Here is a 22,451-nt window from a genome sequence, read left to right as displayed (position 1 = left end):
ATTAGGCTTTGTTTTTATGCCCTACCCATCCCCTGTTCTTATTTTCTAACATGACGTCCAATAGTTAGATGACTTATTCAACCAATGATTTTTAATTCTATGCCAACACTCCTGAATTGTTGGAACAACCCCACCTAATTGACAGTGTTGCCTTACTCAAGATTTTATATAGAGCTTTACACTGAAATTGGCATCGAAGTGCTGCTGGGTGGCAACTTGACTCTGTAAATAGAACCAATGGGTTTTAAGTTTCATTTAAATGCTGCAGAGCTCTTCTTGGAGAGATTTCTAAAAATGTACAGCCGCATGACAGAAGGATTTGCTTTGGCCTAAGTAAGCTCATACTAAGGAGCCTTAAGCCAGGAGTTCCACTTAACCAAAGGGTTCCAAGTGAACCATACACTGAAAGCGCAAGCCTAATGTAAGAGGACTTTTTGCTGTAAATAACTTTATGGGCAATAGCCATGGAATTAAAGATAATGTGTTGCCATCCTGTGAGATGTTAGAGGCTTCGCAGGTTCAGATTGTTTTGATGATAATCCAAGCTTTGTTGTGCTCGCTCTAACATTTTTAGTTTCTGCAAGGTTGAAATGGGAGCAATGTGAAGAAGAAATTGAGAAAAGTCAATTTTGGAATTGATCCTGCCATAAAAGGGAAGGTCCTTAGTTGCTGAATTAGTATGAGCTTGTAACTAGCCAATAATGTAGTTCACACTTGTTCAAGAGCAAGCGAGACAGACACACAGCATTTTCCCGTTGTCTCTTGTTTTACCAGTGCAGTTTCTCAGTGGTATGATTTTGCAACCGATGGCAGGTATTTAAGTTACGTTTAAGAATGCACTCTCAGATTTACACCCCAATTGTCTCTCACCCAATGTTGAGCATAAGAGAAAATATGCTGAAAAGTGTGAATGTCGAATTGGAGAGAGCGGGTGAGACGTTTGTTTTATACAGTGTAATTTAACACAAAAATATTTCGGAGGCTTGTGGAATATGCTTAGATCACATGCTATGTGACGTCTACTGTACCCTTGGTGCTTCACGCGTCGATGTTCCTCAGATAGTTTTTTTTCCACCATCATTGTCAGTCGCTTGTAGCGGAGTTCCTTCTGGCTATCGTCTTTACTTACAAAATAACTTTAAATTTAGTATATTCTTTCTATCCTTTGTTAGCCGTTCTCCAGCAAGATCTTCGGCAACGGTTTAGAGGACTTTCTACGATGACCTTACCAGCTCGTCTCGAAGAACGACGGCCTCGGAAGGCTGCAACAGGCCTCGGCCCTCACAGTAGTGAGAGTGAGGGGTGGTGCTTCTTTAGTTTTCCCTAAGGGAATGCCTATTTCCTTCCCTACCCACTTATTTCGCCAGGCTGCCTTCCCCATACATAATGGAGAATACATCTTTTAGGTTTAGGCCATCCGGTAACCGTAAATTCCCTTGGAAGGACTTGCTTCAGGTGTGCAATCTGTCTCCTGAGGGATCATCACAAGGGACAGTGTAAATCCTGTAAGCTGTTAAGCCCATGACACTTAAGGTCCGTAAAACAAAGAGCTAGGCCCGCCACGCCATGCAGGCCAAGGCTGCCATGGATGTTGAGGGAGCCTCCAGTGATGGCAGCATCAGCGTCTTCAGTGACGACGAGGGTGAACGGGATCCATCTGCTTTACTACATCTGTACTCACGCTTCACTTCATGCAACCTCATGTCAGAAACAAACAATCTGAGGCACCTTGACGCGTGAAGCACCATGGGTACAGTTGATGGCACACTAGGGATAGTATTACTGGCACGCCCTGTCAATGTCCCTTTTTGAGTTTCCAAAACAACAACTGTAATACTCCACAGCTTCCACTAAATGTCAGCCTATGCATAGCATATGAATCTAAGCAGATAAAAGCATCAGAAATATGATTACGATAAGTAATGTATCCCATATAGAGAAAGATGGTGTTGATCCAAAACAAGACGATACCTTGATTAGGTTCAAACAGTTATTTATTTGTAAACTTTCGTGGTCTAGACCACTTCATCAGAAGAGATTAAATGAAGCATTAGAGCGCTCTCAGGAAGGTAGGATGGGATAGTGTCAGTCATGTTAGCATCAGTCCAGTTGAAACTCTGTATGTCGGGCCCATTACTTTATAAGTTCAGGGGTGGAAAAGTTATCCACATATCATGCTTGTGATAATACAAGGCTGGTGGGGAGGAGGCACAACTAGTCCTGTGTTAGTTATTTGACACGTTGAGCCCAGTGTGGTAAGTTTGTGTCATGTGACATATCAGGTTTGTGTTGCATAACAATCATGGGGAAAGAGCTGCTTTTTGTTGACTGGTCATTGTTGTGATGGCCAAGATGTTTTGCTGTGCCCACTATGTCATTCCTCAGACCTTGTGAGCTTGCAGTTTCTATAAAAGCAAGTCCTCATATCCATGGGATGTTTGAGTCAAATGTTTATTGCTGGGATGGTTCCTTGATGTTATGTGCAGGAATAGAAACGTGAGGGCATTTGTCATGCATTTCTTTTGAGAGTTTAGGTAGTTGCGAAAATGAATTAAGTTTAGCATCTTTCAACTCTTCACTACATAAGGATTATTTATCAAACTGGCATATTACTAATCTCGGCTACGAAAGGGAAAAGTCCCTGGTGCAACCTTGGTTCATATAGAAACAGAATTTGAATAGTCTGAATGTCAGAGGGGGGGCAATGAAGAAGGGTGCCGCGCAGTCTAGACAGACGAAGATGGAAATGATTACGAAAAAAGGGGAAACCAAACAATTGCCTAGTGCAAGTGGAGAAGAGCATCCAACAGAGAATGAGCAGATATCCCTGCCTCACTGCACAAATGACAAAATATTGGAGGCAATAACAGCATTGAGAGCCTCCATGGAGCTATTCAATGAAATAAAAAGTGATGTGGGCCTTCTTCGACAAGGTTTACGGAACTTAGCAGAGAGAGTCGGCGACACAGAAAAGAAGGTGGGGGGGATGTTTCATACACTTTCAAGGAACTGTAGGCAAATATCCAGGAATTAAAGACAAAGGTGAGATTGCTACAAGAAAGGGCAGAGGAAGCGTAGGGGAGAGCGAGAAAGAGCAATATTCTAATTCTGGGACTGCAAGAGGGAGAAGAAGGCAGAGACCCCACCATGTATATTCAAAATCTGCTTCTCCAACCGATTGGCCCAGGAGCACGTCTCAGGTGTTGAGAGTGGAGAGGGCCCACCGAGCATTGTCGAGGAGTCCCCCGTTACCCTGTGCCCGCCTCGACCTATTATAGCAAACATTTTAAACTACAGACACAAGGAAAAGATCCTGTCCGTCTCCAGGAATGGAGGGGAAATCTGTCGAGGAGCAATCACATGGGTTGTTTAGTGTGGGTAGATTGCCAAAGTCCAGCGAAGAATAGGCCAATTTGTCCCCACCAAAGAGGGACTACGGAAGCAGGGCATAAAATACATGCTTTTATAGCCCGCAAAATTGAAAGTGCTACATAAAGGGAAATGAAGAGGACAGGTCATGGATCACCAGATGAAAAAGTATGACAATATGTATAAGTGACACTGGGTGGACAGACTAAATATATGACGATATGGCTTGAGAGTAATTGGGGCGATTGTTTAGTTTTTGTAACCGCTTTGGTAATAGTGACCTGCACGCTATACGTCTATAATTGGATAGGTTGTTACCTACAAATTCTCCTTCTCGCGGGAGAATTATGAATACCTAGGCAATGTATTTATGACGTAAAGGAGTTAAAATAGCACTGCTCGAAGAGACACACTTCAAAGCTGGTAAACACAGGTGGCTCGGAAATGGGGAGGGAAAGGATTTGTATCAACATACTCATATGCAAGGGGAGTATTCACTTGGATAGCCCCGACTGTTCCCTTTAGGAAAGTGGCAATGTACACAGATTTTGAAGGTAGAACAGTGGTAGTACACGGATTCCTGGAGGAAAAAAAAGAGGTCTGCATAATAAGCACATATGCACTGAATCACAATGTGCCAGCCTTTTTCGTTAACTATATAAGAGACTAGCCCCTTTAAAAGGAATGATATTGATCTGGGGAGGAAACTTTAAATGCACGATTGGCCCTATATTGGATAGATCGGATGGTACCTTAGCTTACCGGCACCCTTCTTTCTGGACCGCCACACTTCGAGTCTGCATGACAGGGCCGCGGCGCCCTATATTTCTGACCCTGCCTGCCAGGGCCGCGCTGCCGGGAAGTCAGGTGCCACATTCTGTGTTACAAGGCTGGCGGCAACACGTTGGTCGTACCGCCGGGTTACTGCCAACCTCGTAATGAGGCCCATTGACTGAGATAGGTTTACCCACCTTAAATATCAAAGAGAAACATTAGAAGCTCCTCTCTCACTTGAGCAGATATGAAATAGCATAACTATGCTCCCTGCGGGTAAAACCCCATAAGGGGATGGTTTACCTGCCAAATTTGATAAAGAATGTATGGACGTAGTGGCACCAAAACTATTACAAACACTAGAGGAGGTATTTGAGATGGGCATACTGCCTCAAAGCATGGACGAATTTGATTGTTCCGATCCTGAAACCAGGAAAAGTAGGGAAGCACTGTGATTCCTATAGAACAATATCGCTGTTGAATCAAGATCTAAAGATCCTTATGGCAGTCCTGGCAGAAAGGTTGAAAAAGGTAATGGGAACCTTGATGTAGCCAGATTAAATCCCAGGTAGGGCGACAAGGGGGAATCTAAGGTGCTTGCATGCAATTATTGATAGGACAAGGGACTGGATGTAAGGATTTGCGGTGGTGGCAATAGACGCCATCAGAGCGTTCGATTCTGTTCAGTGGGAATGGCTAACAGCCTTCCTGAGAAAATTTGGAATAGGAGAGAGGTTCATGAAATGGGTCCGAATATTGTATTCTAGGCCCGTAGAAAGGGTGAGGACCGGTAAATACATTTCATAGCCATTCCGGATACAGAGAGGCAGGAAACAAGGATGCCCTCTGTCCCCTGTGCTGTATATTTTGGCCTGGAACCCCTAACAGTGTTTCTGAGGAAGTAATTTAGAGACACAGGACTTCACTTGCTGTATGTGCATAACCCAGAGGATACCCTGGATGCACATTTAGAAGTATTTGCGAACTTTGAAGCATTGTCGGCAATAGCCATTAGTAAGAAGAAGTCCTGTATATTTCCATTTGGGAGCTGGGTTGGAGTTGGCAGGAGTAGGCTCCCGTGCCTAGGGCTTCAATGGAAGGTTGACGCATTTTTGACGCATTTAAATATCTGGGTATTGATATTTACCACGACACGCGTGAGACACATCGGCAAAATACACTACGGGTGAGATCGGGACTAGAAAAGTCATTTAGATTTTGGGAAAAACTCCCTTTCTCTGTAACAGGTAGAATTGCGCTCATAAAGATGGTTGCTCTTCCCCAATTGTTATATCAGTTTGTTAATGTCCCGTATCTCATACCTAGGTCTTTCTTCAGGGAAGTAAATGCTACGGTGGGGAGGTTCATATGAAAACAAAGCAGACGCAGAGTGGCCATGGACACATTGCAGAGGGACCATGTGGACAGAGGACTGTGACTTCCACACTTCGAATTCTATTATCTAGCAGGACAGTTACAACATATAGCGAGGAAGTTAGCAGATATTGAGACCATAGAGCACACTCTGATGGGCACAGAAATGACACCCTACTTGCTGAAGGAAACATGGTTGGGGAATAGCAGGGTGGCAGATCCCTCAGCACTGAAGTTGGGCTGATTGGTTTGGGCTAGAATTGAAGCAATACTAAAAGGGGAAGAACCTTTGGAACCCCAAATACTGTTTGCAGCCATGTATGGGAACAGCAGCGCTGACCTAGCACAGATAAGAACCTATTGGAAAACTGTAGGGATAGTTACAATGGGAGACTTATTTTTCTAGGATACACTCCTGACGTTTCGTGTACTGGTTGATATATTTGGAATGCATCAAGGGCAATTTTTGACATTTGTCAAATATTACATGTTATAACTAACAGATGGCCGAACTTCCTGAAATCATTGGATGAAATCAAGGTTCCGGGTTTACTGTACGATGTACCGGAAGGGGGCCATCGGGTGTCCAGAATATACCTGGGCCTTTTAAAGGCAAGTCTTAAAGATAAAACTAAAGGAAAGGAAAAATTGGAATCGGATCTGGGAAAGGAGTTAACGGACAAGTAATGGTCCAAGGCATTACTATACCCACATTTGTTTTCGAGGAATGCTAGATTCCAACAGACCCAATGTTATGTTCTTCACAGAGCATACATGACAAAAAAAATGTTGTCACACTTCCCAGGTTCAGACATTCAAGAGAGCCCACGTGTAAGGAGAATGGAGCAGATATAGGGCACATGTTTTTGAGCTGCCCTATAAAACAGGTATTTTGGTGGGATATGAAACTAAAATTAAGTAATGGCGGCATGGGAACGTTTGGACGCCAGAAGCTTGCCTTCTAGGCATCTTTGTACGACCAGAGACATCCAGGCTGGAAAATAGGTTGATAGACTTGGCTTGGGTTCGGGCGAAGAGGAGGAGGATCTCATGACTAGAAAGTTTCATCAAGGTCTGAGCATAGATAGATAGTGGGACAATTTGAGAATATGATCAATTGCAGAGACAACACTTTGGTATGAAGCAACCTAAAGAGGTGATGGGGGACTGAAGATGTGCTGACTTGGAATACTCTGGTACAGATACTGTTTAGTTCACCTGACGGGCCGCCTCAAACTCCCTGCACATGATAGATATGCAGTAGGAGTGGTTAATCTACATGTAATACAAGGTAGAAGAGTGTAGGTGACTAATAATAAGGAGCAAGTCAATCGTAAACTCTGAAATCTCCTAGGAAGAATTGGCTGTGGGTTTAGGTCAGAGGGTGTGTCCAGTTGGGGACAGGGCGGGAACGGAAATTGGAAGGGTTGGGAGTTGTGGGGAATAAGTGTCTTAAGAGATATGCTGGAAATAATGTCATACATGGTAGTTTGGTATGAGACATTTTTGAAAACAAACAATAAACATGGTTTAAAAAAATGATTATTAAGTTTTAAGGTAAACAAGTTGCTGGATGTGCATTACCTTCATTGGAGAATGGTAAAATCTGTTCCAAAACCTAACCATCCAGCACTTCATCCTATGTCATTTTATCAATAAATAAAGTAAACAAATACAGGAGGTTCTGGTGATTGCATGCTCATTAATAGTTCTCAGTGGTGCCAAGCAATGTACAACATATATGTTAGAAAATTGGCTCAGGAGTGAGTGTAATGAGCGTGTCTCTTTTCAGAACAATAATACATGGCATTAATTTGACAAGCAAACAAGCCCTGATCTACATTTGTTCAGAAGTTACTGTTTCTGTGTAATCGGTCTTAGTTCTTTGGCTCTGCCAATAGTGGTTGTTGCTAAATAAAATAATGAAATGGAGATCTTAAATCTCGCTTCATGCCGGCTTCTTGCCCCTGAACGCAGGACCGGGTATCGAACCCATGCTTCTCTTGTAGTCTTGTTTCCAAGACAAGTGCGCTGTCCCTGAGCTATCTTCGCAGCCCCTTTGCTAATTACAAAAGTATTAACATAGCAAATAAAACTATAGCAAACACACACTTTATTTGAATCCCTTACCTAACAGTGGTTACAATAATGAATGGCATTTTAATGCTACTCCAGTGGTGTTATCAGGCAACAGGAAAGAACAGGACCAATCAACATATAGTTACCATTTTAATGAAAATTCCCTATGGGAAACGACACGTCCTGCTAAATGTACTTAAGTACATAGTTGCTGCTTTTACAGGGATTTTGAGGAAACAATTTCTGACTTTGGCAAAGCTCTTTTTATGGTCAAAACCCGTTTTATGCTTTTATTGCTTGTGCAGTGATGCAGGTCTGACCCGCTTTGATTGTTGTTTAATGGCATGTCTATTGTGAGAGAAGACATATTCATTACTCTGACTACCTATCCGATTTTTCTAACTTATATGTGCATTGTTTAGCACCACTGAAAATTATTAATCTGTGTGCAATCAATCAGAACTGCTTGGATTTGTTTCCTTTCTTTTTTCTTATTGAGCGAGTATTTTCCTTTGTAGTTCAAAGAAAAGGGGTACTTAAAAGCTATCAAAACCTTCAATGCTGAGTAAAAATTACTTAAAAAGCTTGCTTTAGGCAGGAATAGAGGCAGTTTGTTGGCAAAATAGTATTGTAGGAAGCTAAATTAGTGTCTGGGGTTGCTGTTGGTGATCTTGGTCGGAGGTGAATTGCCTAGCATTTCGAGAAGACTGATTATGTTTTGGATATTTCTCTTCTGTGAACGATAGTGAGCTAAAGACTCTGGGTAAGACTCTTGTAACCGGGACTAATGTCTGGCAGAGGGACTCCCAGGACCCGCCCCCCCTTGTTTTTTGGAAGCTAAATTAGGGCACATGAGCAGGAGAAAGAGCAGCATAACCACAAAGACGAGGTCCTAATAGTCTGTGCATATGCACTTTGGGCCTACACACTGCTTTTAAGGCTATCCCCCCACATGATGATGCAACGCAGAAAGGAGATTCTGCCAGTTACTAACGCCCTTATTTCCCAGGGGGATTCCCAAGTGTTCCCTTTGCCAAGGAACAATTACTTTCTAGGGGTGCCAGCAAGGTTAAATTCTACTGTTCCCGGCTCCAGAAACGGAAAAAACCTAATTCTACTGGGGCCTCTCTGTAGTGTGAGGAACCTGAGGGCATTCTCCCATCTACTCACCTTGGATCTTCCTCTCAGGTGGCCAGGGAAAGGCCATCGCTTTTGGATCCTGACCCTGGGGGTGGATATGTGAGGGAGGATCACCTTGGTGCAAGGACCTCAGGGAGTGGGGACAGGATGTCTGCAGGTGAGATATGGTAATCCCCCTTTCCCTATGAGAATGAATCCTACCCTTCCCCTTCCTTCATGGGTTTAGTCAGTCCCCATCCCTTCCACACCCACACCATGTCCCACCATCATATGCCTTTAAGACTGCGACGAGGAAGAGATGACTAGGAGTAATGCACACTTCTAATCAGTTTCACCACTGTGGTACTGAGATTAGAAAGAAGCCTATGGAGGGTCAGGCATTTCCAGTTAATTGATGTCATGATGGTCCAGCAAGCTGCTTGCACCTGCAACCTGTTGGAAAGCCACAGGTGCTTAAAAGGAGGCCCAAGCAACAAAGCAGGAGGAAACCTGCCCGGAGAGAAAGTGTCAGCTGCGAGGCGATTAGCAGGCTGGAGCAGGACCGGCAGAGAGGATGCTGTGTGTTGCCGGTGGGGAGAGGGGTGCCGTGACCAGAGCAGGCAGTGAGAGGACCAAAGCCCCAGCAATTACCGTGCAGCGTGTTCCCAGCTGGAGCTGGGGAACATGGTAACCTCCCAACTGCCGCAGGACACAGCGAGAAGGTTTCTTGACAGCGAGCGCTGCTAACTGGAGCTCCCAACGTGTACCTGGGTGAAGAGAAGGACAGAGAACAGCAAGAGACACCCGGTGAACCAGAGCAGCCCCGGTGAATGTGAGACGGGGAACACTCATACTGGGGTGCTCAGGGCGGGTCTTGGACATTTAATGTTTGCAAACGAGCAAAAGCTTATAAGAATGGGGTTTGGAGCATTAATGAAGAAGTAATGAATCATGAACAAGTTGTCAAGTATTTTGGGAAATATAACGGCATATATTGAATTCTGAACTAAAGAGAAGAAATGGCAATCATGTGAAGTTGTACATTGTACCATGTGTACGTTGTGGAACAACGAAACCGAAACAAAAAACTCATACTCCCGCTGGCCCAGTGAAAGACATGTAAAATCAAGCAGGCTGGAAATGGTTAAAGAACCTGCTGGGAAAGTTAGAGGGCTCTGAAGCATGAGTGTTGGAAGCAATGTCATGGAACTCAAGAGGCCATGAACATTTTTTGAAAACTGGTAGCTCCCTCAGATCCTTAGTCAAAATTCCTATATTTTTGCTTCAGGAAACATGGCTTATGTATGATTTTTGTATAGATTCTCATATCTTTCAGCGTTATGCAAAAAAGGGTCCTAAAGGGCATCCCCCTGGTGGCCTTATAACTGCAGTCTCCCTGACTTTTATGCTAATGGACTCCCTACTGTAACTGGCAACGATTGGGTACTGGCGGTAGAAATTAAAGCTAAAATGGGTATGCAAACTCCCAACATGTTATTTGTTAACATCTATGATGCTCCGTCCTCAGCCTGTACGAATATTATCCATGAAAGCCTTGATGAACTATTGACCAGCTGGCTGATGATTTGTAGCAATGAGATAGTTGTAATTGGGGGGGGGGGGGATCTCAATGCGCATTGTGGGACTTCGACTGTGAAGATGACCTTTAATAATATCTCATAATCTAATGTTATGCTTAAAAATAAGCATAATGACAGAGGGTGTTCTTGGTTTAACATCTTCCAAGATTGGGAGATTTGGCCATTGAATGGCAGGATCATAAGCGATACTCCACGAAAATGCACCTGATCCATTGGTAATAAGTCTGCAACTTTAGACTATTGGTGTGGTAATACCCCTGCTTTCTCTTACATCAGTGATTTTGAAGTTTGTTCCTCTGTCTACAGTGACCATGTCCCAGTTAAACTAAAACGTAATCTTCCCATCTCCAGCCACTCTCACCGTGAACCAACTAATCTTGGTGTCTCCAATTCCGGTACTCGTATAAAATGGAATGGTGCCAAGATTAGAAAACTGAATAAAAGAATTTGAAGGTCACTTTCCATTAATAATTTACTTGACAGTAATGATATTGAAAAAACTATCAAACAATGGACTACGGAACTAGCGGTCGCACCTGGGCCCCCCACTACAGCCAATGGGAAACATTGTCACACTGTGTATGACAGAGATCTGGTGCTAGCGAGGCGTGTTCATCGCCGTGAATTGCGAACATTAAAAAAGCTACCAATATGTTGGGATGAAGATCTGCTCTGAAAGAAAAAATTAATTAATGCATATAGTGGTTGGTGCAAACGTAACCGTAAAGGAAAACTGAATATGAAATAGCAAACATTGATTAACGCCATACAAAAGGGCAACTACAGTTCCATCTGGAAACTTTTGAATAAGATTAAGTTGAACGAATTGCCCCGGCCACTTAATGCAATTGGTGAATCTATGTGGACTGAGCACTTGGCGGAGACCATGTTTGATACCACTATTCTTGAACCAACTCTGAGCGACCATTGTCCCTTAAATGTAATAGAAAAGATATTATGAGCATAAGTGCCAAACTCAATAACTCTAGGGCCCCTGGTCATAATGACCTTGCTTCCTGTGTAGTCAAAAATGATCCCATCACTTGGTCTAATATCTTAACATTTCTATATAACAAGATGTGTCAGGAAAAGACTATCCCTGACCTCTGGTCCAAGTCTATATTAATACCTGTGTATAAAGCAGGCTTGCGACAACTTCCGATAAGCTATCGTATCCTATCGATACTTGACACCACTAGTAAAATCTTTGCCTCCATTGTACTGTCCAATTTGCAATCTTGGGCTGGCGCCAAACAAGATTCTCCATCCATTTCAATCTGGATTCCGGTCTGGATGTTCCACTACTGACAACATCGTCTTCTTGATGCTATTATGACAAAGGCCAAATTCATATCTAATCCGTCAATTTTCGTAACCTATGTTGACTTTAGTAGTGCCTTTGACCTGGTCAACCGTAATAAATTATGGGAAATTTTGCGCCATTTTCAATGCCCTCAATGGTTGTTGGAAATTATAGTTAAATTACATCAAAACAATACGGTTTGCTCCAGCCTAGATAATGAGGGCAGATTTACTAAGACAATAAAAATAAATGGAGGAGTCAAACAGGGTTGTTTGTTAGCGGCTCTGATCTTTAACATTTACACTGCAGCATGAATAAGACGACTTGAGAGTTGGGCTCATTGTCCTGCAAGGTTCGCCAAGATTAGGATTACTGCATTATTGTATGCAGATGATCTTGTGATAGTTGATCACACCATAGCTGGTATGAAAGCCATACTAGAGGAATTTGGTGTTTTTTTGCAGTTGAACACGACATGATCACACCTGGTCTGAATTGTGAATGTTGACATGTCCACACCTGGCTAGAATTGTGAATGTTAGCATGTCTACACTTGGTTGGAAATGTGAATGTTGGCGTGTCCACGCTCGGATGGAATTGTGGGTGCTGGCCTGCGTCGCACCTGGATGGGACTATGAATGTTAGCAGGCCTGCACTTGGATAGAGTTGTAAGTGTTAGCATGTCCACACTTGGATGGAACTGTGAATGTTAGCCTGCGTCGCATCTAGATGGGACTTTGAATGCTGGCATGTCCGCGCTTGGATAGAATTGTGGATATTGGCATGTCCACACTTAGATAGAATCGTGAATGTTAGCATGCCCACACGTAGATGGTTTTGTGAATATTGGCCTGCGTTGCATCTGGATGGAACTTTGAATGTTGGCATGCCCGCACCTGGGTGAAACTTGAATGTTGGCATATGCCACAATTAGAATTGTGGATATTGGCCTGCGCCATATTCTGATAGAATTGTGCGGGTCAACAGGTGCCACACATGGACAATACTGTGAATATTAGCATGCTAAAGGTCAGGTAAGCCACTAACCAATATAAGCTCAAACTCTGCATACTTACCTCACTCAAAAACTCACACAACCATCTCTCGCACAAGCCGCACGCCCTTCACAACACTGCAACAACACATAAGCCGGAGCAACAGCACACGCGGACTGACACCGATCCAATACCCGCACCAAAGCTCAGTATCTGGTGTATACCGAGCTGAAGCTGCCAACCGAACACCACTCCTCTCACTGTCCTACTCCCTCTTCACCTTACTAACCCATCCCACCTTATCATTTACAGATCCGTCCAGAGCGCCTCGGGACCAATTCCATTGGTGACGGAGCGCGGTACAAATACCTTTTAACATTTAACATTTGGGGGAGAGAACCCCAAGGTATTCTGTAACTGTGTTTAACTTGGGCAAGCGAGCTCTGAGTCCTTTTTGTGGAACTATTTGAGCTTGGGGAAGCTCAAAAAAGCCTGAGCTGGAAAAAGCTTAGAACTTTATTTTGAACACGGTTTCTTTTTGTGTTGACATCCCTACACATTGTATATCTTTAGTTGTGAAGGCAAGTATAGGTTTTGGACACACAGACTTTTAAGCTGAACTTACTGACATAGACTATCCTTAGTTTCTTTAGGTAGGGAAATCCCACCTTCGCATAGGACAAGTTAGGCCATAATCCTTCCTGACATATAAAATGAAGTCCTTTTTGTTACGAAAGTGAATCTTTTGTCTGTGTCTTGCTTCATGATGCCTTCACAGTAGGTTCACATTAAATCTAAAACTACAAGGGGACCATCCTTTGATACTTCCAAAGCTTATTACGAAGGATTGACCTGAGGTTTATTGCATTGGCTAACACCAGAATGGTCCACCAAGTGCCTTGTAAGCCTAAACGCTTCAGTTAGATTTTCACCAAGAGACAAGCGTCATTATTCCTAGAATACTGAAGGTCCTGGTATCGGGCCAGATTACCCATTATCTAAAAGGCTAGTGAGGTCCAAGATGAGTTCCTTGTCTAGTGTGAAAAATACCTTAAAAGAAGGGAAAGGTTTTCCAGTTCTGGCAGACTTCGCCGTCCTTTGGGTACTAACACATAAGGTACTGAACCTTTTCTTTAGTTTCTCTGAGAACTTGTTTTGCTGCTTTTTTTTTTCTTCTTTTTTTTTAAATATGTTTATTTTTGTACAAGGCAGGAAAACATTACATTCACTTGAAGTCTACATTTAGTATGCATTATTATACGAGAGTATTACTTCCCCCACCCTCCCTGAGTTCGTCCCGTATTCAGGTCCCCTTCTTCTTGTTCCTGTCCCTGTGGGGCGGGCCAGCTCTCTAGGACCCTCCTGGCCAGCTGGGGTTTGTATGTTAATGCTGGGAAGTCTCGATCGAATTCAAGGACAAGGTTCCAAATGTTCTGGAAGCGGTGGAGGAGACCTGCTCTAGCCGCCGTCACCTTCTCCGCGATGAGCACATCCCACAGCTTCACCCACCACAAGGGCAGGAGTGGGCCCTCCACCGATTTCCATGTGCGGGCCACCACTATTCTACCCGCCAGCAGGCGTTGGGACAACAGTTTAGCTTTAGGGCCTGTGCGTGGATAAGTCCCCGGGACCGGGGCGCCAAGGAGAATAGGTTCGGGCTCTAGTGGGAGTGTAATGTGTGTGATTTCTGCAATGACCGCCAGGCATTCCTTCCAGAATTTCTGGGCCTTAGGACAATGCCACCACATGTGTGGAAAAAGGATCCTACTTGGCCACATCGTCTCCAGCAAGCTGGGTCCACCGAATGATTCATGTGGTGCAGTCTTAGAGGGGGGTAGTACCAGCTTATTAGGATTTTGTGGGCGCATTCTCTATTCGCAACACAGGTGGATGCTGATTGGGTGCGGGTCCAGATGTCCACCCAGGATTGGTCCTCTATGGGGTGTCCTAGGTCTGCCTCCCATTGTGCCATTGCCCGGGATTTGGAGGTGAGAAAGTCTTTTTGGAGAAGCTTATATAATGCTGATATCTTACCTCGGAGTGGTAGGTCTTTGAGAGTTCGTTCTATGGGTGTGGGAAGGCGGGTTGCTGCTTGGCGTGTCTGTGGGTGGGAGCACCAATGACGCAGTTGGAGGTAAGTAAACCTGTCTGTTTCTTGAAGGTGGAAGATTTCTTTACATTGTTCGTAAGAGGGTGGTTGTCCTCTCTCGAAGAGTTCCCCACAGTCTCCAATTCGCCCGCAATCCACTTTTTGAGAGTTTTGGGAGCTGTTCCCGGAGAAAAGGTAGGGTTCAGAAAGACCGGGGATGAGGTGTTGAGTTCCCTTGGGGGGATCTTCTTTTGCTTCAGCGTTTTATCCCAAATGGCGACAGTGTGCCTGGTGGTTAGTAATAGATCCTGCCATGGCCGTCTAGTCGCCGGTGGGATGTGGGGGAGAAAGCGTAGGGGAAGAGCTAGGTGCGATTGTTCCATGTCCACCCATCTGGGGCGATTATTAATTGTTTGTCATGCTTGGTTGCACACTAGTTGGGCTGCTATCTGGTATTTCTGGAGGTCTGGGACCCCCAGGCCGCCAAGCTTCGCATTCCCCATCATCTATTCTCTCGGTATTCTGGCTCCCCCCCCTCCCCCTCCAGATGAATTGCAGCATTTTCCTCTGTAGGTTCTGAAGTTCCGGGGTCGGGATCATCACCGGCAGGGCAGAGCATGTGTACAGGAATCTTGGAAGCAGGTTCATTTTACACGCTGTGGTCCTGCCCATCAGTGAAATCTCCTGGGACGCCCAGCGTTTCAGGTCGGCCTCCATTTCTTGGAAGAGCGGAGGGAAGTTCATGCGATAGACTTCTGTTGGTTTAGCCGGAATCTGGACCCTCAGGTAATTGATAGCCTTTGTTTTCCATTGGATCAAGCACATTGGGATTAGGTCTTCTCGCTCTCTCGATGAGATCCCTATTCCCAGCACTGCTGATTTATTGAAGTTAATGGTGAAGCCTCTGACCCTTCCATAGTTGTTTAGTTCGGCCAAGCGGTGTGCCAAGGAGCTGCGGGGGTCAGTGATGGTTAAAAGGACATCGTCCGCGTAGAGGGCCAGTTTATGGTGCGAGGGGGCCTACTTGGAGCCCCTTAATTAGGTGGTTCAGCCTAATCCCTTGGGCGAAGGGCTTCATGATCAAGGCGAATAGGAGTGGGGACAGCGGGCATCCCTGTCTCATTCCGCAGGTCAGCGTGATGGGGGGCCGAGAGATTGCCATTGATTCTAAGTAGGGTTTTGGGCACGTTGTAGTTGGCTAGAGTCATAGTGCGGAATTCCGGCCCAAATCCAAATGTCTCTAGGGTAAGCGTCATAAATGTCCAATCCACCTTATCCAACGCCTTGGTTGCGTCCAGTGCCATGAGCACCATCCCTCTTGCTCCACGTGTGGCTAGGTCCACCAGGTTCAAAGCTCTGTGAATATTGTCCGCCGTAGATCGGTTCTTCAAAAAGCCGCACTGGTCGGACTGGATTTTATCTGGGAGAATGTGAGCTAGGCGAGTTCCCAGAATCTTAGAGTAGATGTTGGCATAAATGTGCGATGGGTCTGTATGAAGCTGGGCATCTCGGGTCGCCGCCAGGTTTGGGGAGAAGGATGGTGATTGACTCTTGCATGGAGGGGGTTATCACGCTGGTCTCTCTAAAGGAGTTAAACAGATGTGCCAGTGGGGCAAGTAGTTGGTGCTTGAAAACCCTGTACAACCTGGTTGTGTAGCCATCTGGACCTGGCGCACGAGATTTTAGCGATTTTATGGCTTCATCTACCTCCTCAGTAGAGATTGGTGTGTCCAGGAGGTCTCGCGTGGAGTCCGGGATTCGAGGGAGTGCTGCTTTGCGAAGATATTCCCTTTGTTTGCTCACGTCCCATGGTGGAGCGGTCATTATCTATTTCATATGCTCCGCTGCCAGGCGTTGTTTGTCTTGCTCTGCATATTGGATTCGGCCTTGCGTGTCCCGGAGACCAATAATCGTGTTGTTTCGTTTTACTTTGGCTAGTTTGGCTACCAATAATTTATTCGCTTTATTGTTTTTGACGTAATAGAATTGTTTGGCCTGTGCCATTTGGTGCGTTGTGTGTTCGGCGTAGTGGGCCTCGATCTTTTTCTGTGCTGTGCGAATGGCTCGTTGGGTTCTCGGGGACCATTCTTTTTCTTTGAGTTTGCTCTGCTTTCTGGAGGTCGTCTTTGAGGGCCAGGCGGGTTTGGCGTCTGGCTTTATGGAAGGCAACTCCCCGCGCTATTAATTCCCCCCCTCAAGACCGCTTTCACGGCGTCCCAGGTGTTGGCGGGTGACATGTCTGCTACGGAATTTTCCAGGAAGAAATTCTTGATGGTAGTTGCAATCGAGTCCCTAAGCGGCATTTAGTTGAGAATTGGATCATAGAGCGTCCATCTACGTCGGGCCGGGTGGGGGGGGGTCCTGGTTCCGGATTTCCAAGGACACTGGGCCATGGTCCGACAGAATCCGTGGGCCTATGGTGACCTCATTGGTGAACGAGAGAATTTGGGGGGGAGACCAAAAGGAGATCAATCCTAGAGAGTGTTCTGTGGATGTGGGAGTAGAATGAAAAGTCTTTTTCGGAGGGGTGAAGAACCCTCCACGCGTCTACCACTTCCAGGTTCCTGAATAGCTGTAGAAGTGCCAAAGCAAAGGTGAAGTCTCCGGGTGATGGGGAGTGGGATTTGTCTATTGTAGGGTCCGGCACTCCGTTGAAGTCGCCGCCAATGATGACTTGGCCCTCTAGGAAGGAGGGGAGAGTAGCACATAAGGCCTTATAGAAGGCGGCTTGAGCCGAGTTAGGAGCATATATTGACACAAAGGAATATATTTCCCCAAGTAGTAGGAATTTCACAGCAACAAACCGACCCTCAGGGCAGAGCTTCGTGTCGAATCTGGGGGTCCACCCCTCTCCCGAAGAGAAAGGCAGTGCCCCCTTTTTTGGAATTTCCAGATGCAACAAATTGTTTTGGGAAGAGGCGGGAGCGTAGACGCCCAAAATCGGCTGCCAATAAGTGCGTTTCCTGCAGCATGGCCACCGCAGGCCCTTCATTTTGGAGTTTTTGCAATATTGACTTGCGTTTGGCTGGGGAGTTTAGACCTCTAACATTCAGTGAGACGAAATTCAGGGTGGAGTGATCTGGGATGCAAGGCAAGGGTGTCGCTGTGTCTGGGGGGGGTCCGGGGGACGAGGTTGTGTCAGCCAGCATCTCGTGGGTACTGCGGATGCGTATTTCCCTGCCATTGAGGTTTTTGCTCTGGCCTCCAACAGGGAGGGAGAGACTTAACTGGAGGGGGGGCAGGTTTGTAGGTCCAGCACACCCTTGGCCAATATGGCCACGTAACTATTCATAGCCAACATGGCTAAACTTGTAGGTATCGCCTTCCAAGGTCTTAGATGGATTGAACCTCGGAAGCGGGCATAGGCCGTGGGGTGGGGCCCGCCGCCCCGACCGTCGGGGCATTCTTTCGTTTATTATGGATGATGGGGTTCCTTTGGCTGAGGCTATTTCTTCCTTCTGACCCTCGGGACTCTGGACCAGGAGTTTGCCTTAGTGATGGGCAACTTCGGGAGGTCTGAGTCAGAGGCCTTCTCAGGATTCATGGGTGACCGCGCTTCAGAGGGGGTCGAGATCATGATCTTTTCGGCGTCTTCCAACTGGCTGATTCTTCTCTGGGTGCCATTGTAGGAGAATTGTAGGGCTGTGGGGAAGAGCCAACGATAGCGAATTTGTTGGTCTTGTAGAAAGACAGCCAGGGGTCGCAGAGCTCGTCTTTTCTGGAGAGTGAGGATGGATAAATCTTTGTAAATTTGGATGGGGGTGCTCTGAAAGGTTATTTCATCACGAGAGCGGCTGATTGCAGAAATGGCTTCTTTTGTCGTAAAGAAATGCACTCTGGTGATGACGTCCGGTGGAGAGTCCGATTCCACTCCACGACGTGGGCGCATCCTGTGAGTGCGGTCCAGGAGGAGTTGTGACTTTTCGAAATCCGGTAGGAGAGCTTGGAATAGGCCCCCCACGTATTCCGCCAGGCTTCTTTCCGGAACTGAGGTTGGGACCCCTCGGAGGCACAGGTTGTTGCGTCAGGCCCTGTTTTCTAGATCTTCTTGTTTAAATTGTAATATTTTGCATTTATCTTGGAGGAGTTTGATTCGGCGCTGAACCTCGGGCAGGGTAGACGCTTGGTCCTGGGTTCGATCTTCGACTTCTCCTATCCTCTGTTTGGCATCCGTTACCCTCTAGTCAGTGTTTTCCAGTTTGGTAGACAGTTCCAGCATGCATGATCTGAATTCCGATTTAATGTCTGCCATGAAATCCTTAATATCATTTTTCGCAGCGAGGGTACTCTTGTCTTCCAGGCCTTTCTGAGTGGTGGAACCAGGGGGTTCTTGTTTTTTAGATTTATTTGTCGACATCAGCATTGTTGCATTGTCTGCGTTCTTGCCGGTTTCGGCTTGTTTGGACAGCTCGTTTCCCTAGGCGAAATGGGGCTTCTCCAGCATGGGGTCTGGCATGGATTCACATGCTCATGAATATTCCCCGTCGTCAGGCCGGGAATCCTCGGTAAAGAAAAAAACAGTATCAGTTTCGTTTCTGATCTGTCTTTCATAGTAGTAACCAATCACTGATCTCTGCGTCATACTGACCACAGCCAATGACTGCCCTCTACCTAAGCCCAGCCTCTGGCAGCCATCTTCAGATTTTTACCGCACGTTCAAGTGTTGGGATCCTCGTGCTATTGCTCTCGAGCGTTAGTGCTATTTTTTCACGTTTTTTTTTCTCAAAAACTTCGATTTTTTCGGTCAAATGAGCCTCAAGCTCCACCGTTTCTTCATCCGATCAACGGGGACCCGTGTCGGATTCGTCTACGCCCCTCAAGGGTGAAGATTTCGTCGAGCCACGCTTTTGGAGGACTCCAGAAGTTTCTCAGGCCCATCTCGGACATGGCCCAGGAGAAGGGAAGCTCGACGCCCGGAAAGCTGTTCAGGGTCTGCCCTGGATGCCAGCTTCAGAATGTCTTTAAGGAGGACGAACACTCCTTTTGTCTGTACTGCCTACATGAGGACAAGACGCACGTGGAGAAGGACTGTGCGTTTTGCGGCAATATGTCGGAGCGGACCATGAAGGACCGCCATCAACGTCTCGCCAACTGGCTGGAAGGGAAGAGCCCGTCAGGCGAGAAGAAGAAGAAGAAGAAGAAATCCGAGCGGTCTTCTAAGACCTTTGAGGACGCCCCGGCGACGGGGGTCCAACACAAGGCCAAGCACCGCGAGTCCGCTGGCACCGGGAGCGCGGAACGGTCGGGCTCTACGGGCACCAGGCAGGGCGCATCCTCCCCGGCACCATCAACCACGAGCCAACACTCTGGTTCGGGTAAGAGGAAGGCCGAGCACGCGGCGAAGCTCCTGGAGAGGCCCCGGTCGACCTCGAAGGCCCCATCGGAGGGAGAGCGAGGCAGTGACCCTCCCCCCAAGGAGAAGGCGGTGAGCGCACCTAAGGTGGTGAAAGCCTTAATCCATCCGGCCAAGGCCTCTATTGAGACAGTCGCGGCAGCCCTGGCTCAGCCTGTGGAGGCTACACCAGTGGTGGCGACCTCGGGGCTCAGAGTCTCCCTGCCACCACGGAGGGAGTCCTCTTTTATGCCCATTGACAGGACCCCCCTGAAACCTCCGACGGAGAAGAAAAAGGAGGGGCAGGAGGTCATCGTGGATTCGGCCTCAACCTCTGAGGAAGAGCTGATCGAAGTCTTAAGCCACGGCGTTGGCATGGAAGAAGACCAGCCCGTCGGGAGGGACCCCGACGTGGGAGATGACGATAACGTCGAGGGTGCCGACGGGGCCCCTGGCCGCCCGTCGGAATCCCCTTAACCAGTGCCGCAAGACAACTCGGCGGCCATTTTGTTGGCTATACAGTCCTTATGCTCGGAGATAAGGACGAGACTGCCGTTACCACAAGCGGAGTAACCGCTCCCGACGGGGGACCCGGAGCCAGGCCCTTCTGGGAGCCCACCCCCTAAGAGAAGGATTCATCCTCCACTTCCTTTTCAGCCATCGCGCCCTGTTCAGCCCTCCTCCCCGTCCACGACTCGTGGGGATGATGCAGGGACTGACACGGCCGCGACGGGTACGGACGACGAGGTTTACGACGAGGATCTGCCATCGTCACCTCCCACCCGGGCTTCCCCGCCCAACGAGATTGGATCGTTTCACTCCATGATCGCCAGGGCATCCAAGCTTTTCCAGCTCTGCCCGGAAGAGAAGAAGAAGGAAGGTTTCCTTTATCAACGGCGCGAGGCCAAGAGGAAGACGGTCCTCTCCGTACCTCTACTGGACGATATTTGGGATGAGGGCCTCGCCCTCCTCAAGAACCCATCCACGACGCCGGCTAGAAGGGATCGGTACGAGAAGAAGTACCGGGTCCCGGACGCTGCCCCCTTGTGCCTTTGGGCACAGCCGACCCCGGACTCGGTCGTCTCGGCGGCGGCCAGGGAGAAAGCGGGGGGCGTGGCCTCTACGTCGACCTCCCCGCCGGACGGCGAGGGAAAGAAATTATATACGATTGGACGCAGGGTCATCTCGTCTGCAGCGACGACGATTAAGGCGGCCAACGCCTTGGCTATCGTAGCCCGCTACGACAGGGAGTTGTGGTACAAACTGGCCCCCCTGCTGGACTTCCTACCGGACGACAAGAGGGCGGATGCCCTAGAGAATTTGCAGGAAGGAGAGGTGGCGCCGGACCACGCCATTACGATTGCGACGGACATCGCTGACACTGGATTTCGCCAGTTGGGCAACGGCGTGTGCCTTAGGCGGCGTGGATGGCTCAAGGCTACTGACTTCCGTCAGGACGTGCAGACCAGAGTCTTGGACATGCCGTTCGACGGAAACAACCTGTATGGGAAAACAGTGGACGATTCCCTTCAAGCCATCAAGGCAGACACGGAGACGGCCCGTGCTCTTGGGATTCTCCAGCAACGGCGGCCGCCCTTTCGGAGCGGCGGAGGCAAACAGGGTGCCTCCAAAGGTTCCGGCGGCGGATTTTCCACCTACCGTCAAGCGGCCCGTTCGTCGTCGCAGGAAGCTTACAGGGGACGAGGCAAGTCAGGCGGACCCCGCCGTCGTCGCCAAGGAGGTCAAGGCGGCAAAGCCTCGTCGAAGCAGGACTGAACCGGCCGTGGGGTCGGGCCCCCACCGAAGCACCCCGGTGGGAGGCCGGCTGGCGAGCTTCGTCAGCGTGTGGGAGTCCATCTCCACCGACCGTTGGGTGCTGGACGCCCTAGCCCACAGTCACGCGCTCGAGTTTCTAAAGAGGTGCCCGAGCGTCCCCCCTGTGGCCAGGAAAGAACATCACGTCCCTCAACTTCTCTTGGAGGTAAAGGCGATGCTCAAGAAGGGCGCCATCGAGCTCGTCCCAAAGAGGCTTGGGGGCTCCGGAGTTTACTCAAGATACTTCCTCGTGAAGAAGAAGACGGGAGGATGGCGTCCTATCCTGGACCTACGATGACTGAACAAATTCATCAAGGCACAGAAGTTCCGGATGGTCACCCTCCAACACGTCCTGGGTCAGCTGGAGGAGGGCAATTTCCTGTCGTCGTTGGATTTGGAGGATGCCTACTTCCATATTCCCATCCTAAAGGGACACCGAAAGTTTCTCAGGTTCGTGGTCCAAGGGCGTCACTATCAGTTCAGAGCCCTTCCCTTCGGACTGAGGTCGGCACCCAGGGTGTTCACCAAGTGCCTCGCACCGTTGGCGGCGCAGCTGCGCCGAGAGGGGATCCACGTCTACCCCTACCTGGACGACTGGCTC

The 22,451-nt window shown here is 47.6% G+C and overlaps 1 protein-coding gene across 1 annotated transcript in view; it reads left to right on the top strand.

Annotated features, from left to right (window-relative positions):
- TRIP11 (thyroid hormone receptor interactor 11) overlaps window positions 1-22,451 on the top strand; it is a 1,018,241-nt gene that overhangs the window by 104,705 nt on the left and 891,085 nt on the right. The gene's annotated exons all lie outside the window — the stretch shown is intronic.

Source organism: Ambystoma mexicanum, chromosome 14 (genome assembly GCF_040938575.1).
Source record: "Ambystoma mexicanum isolate Mex_15411 chromosome 14, UKY_AmexF1_1, whole genome shotgun sequence".
NCBI classification, from domain to species: domain Eukaryota; kingdom Metazoa; phylum Chordata; class Amphibia; order Caudata; family Ambystomatidae; genus Ambystoma; species Ambystoma mexicanum.
Note: the sequence above shows the minus strand (reverse complement) of the source record. Positions and strands in the feature narration are given on the sequence as shown.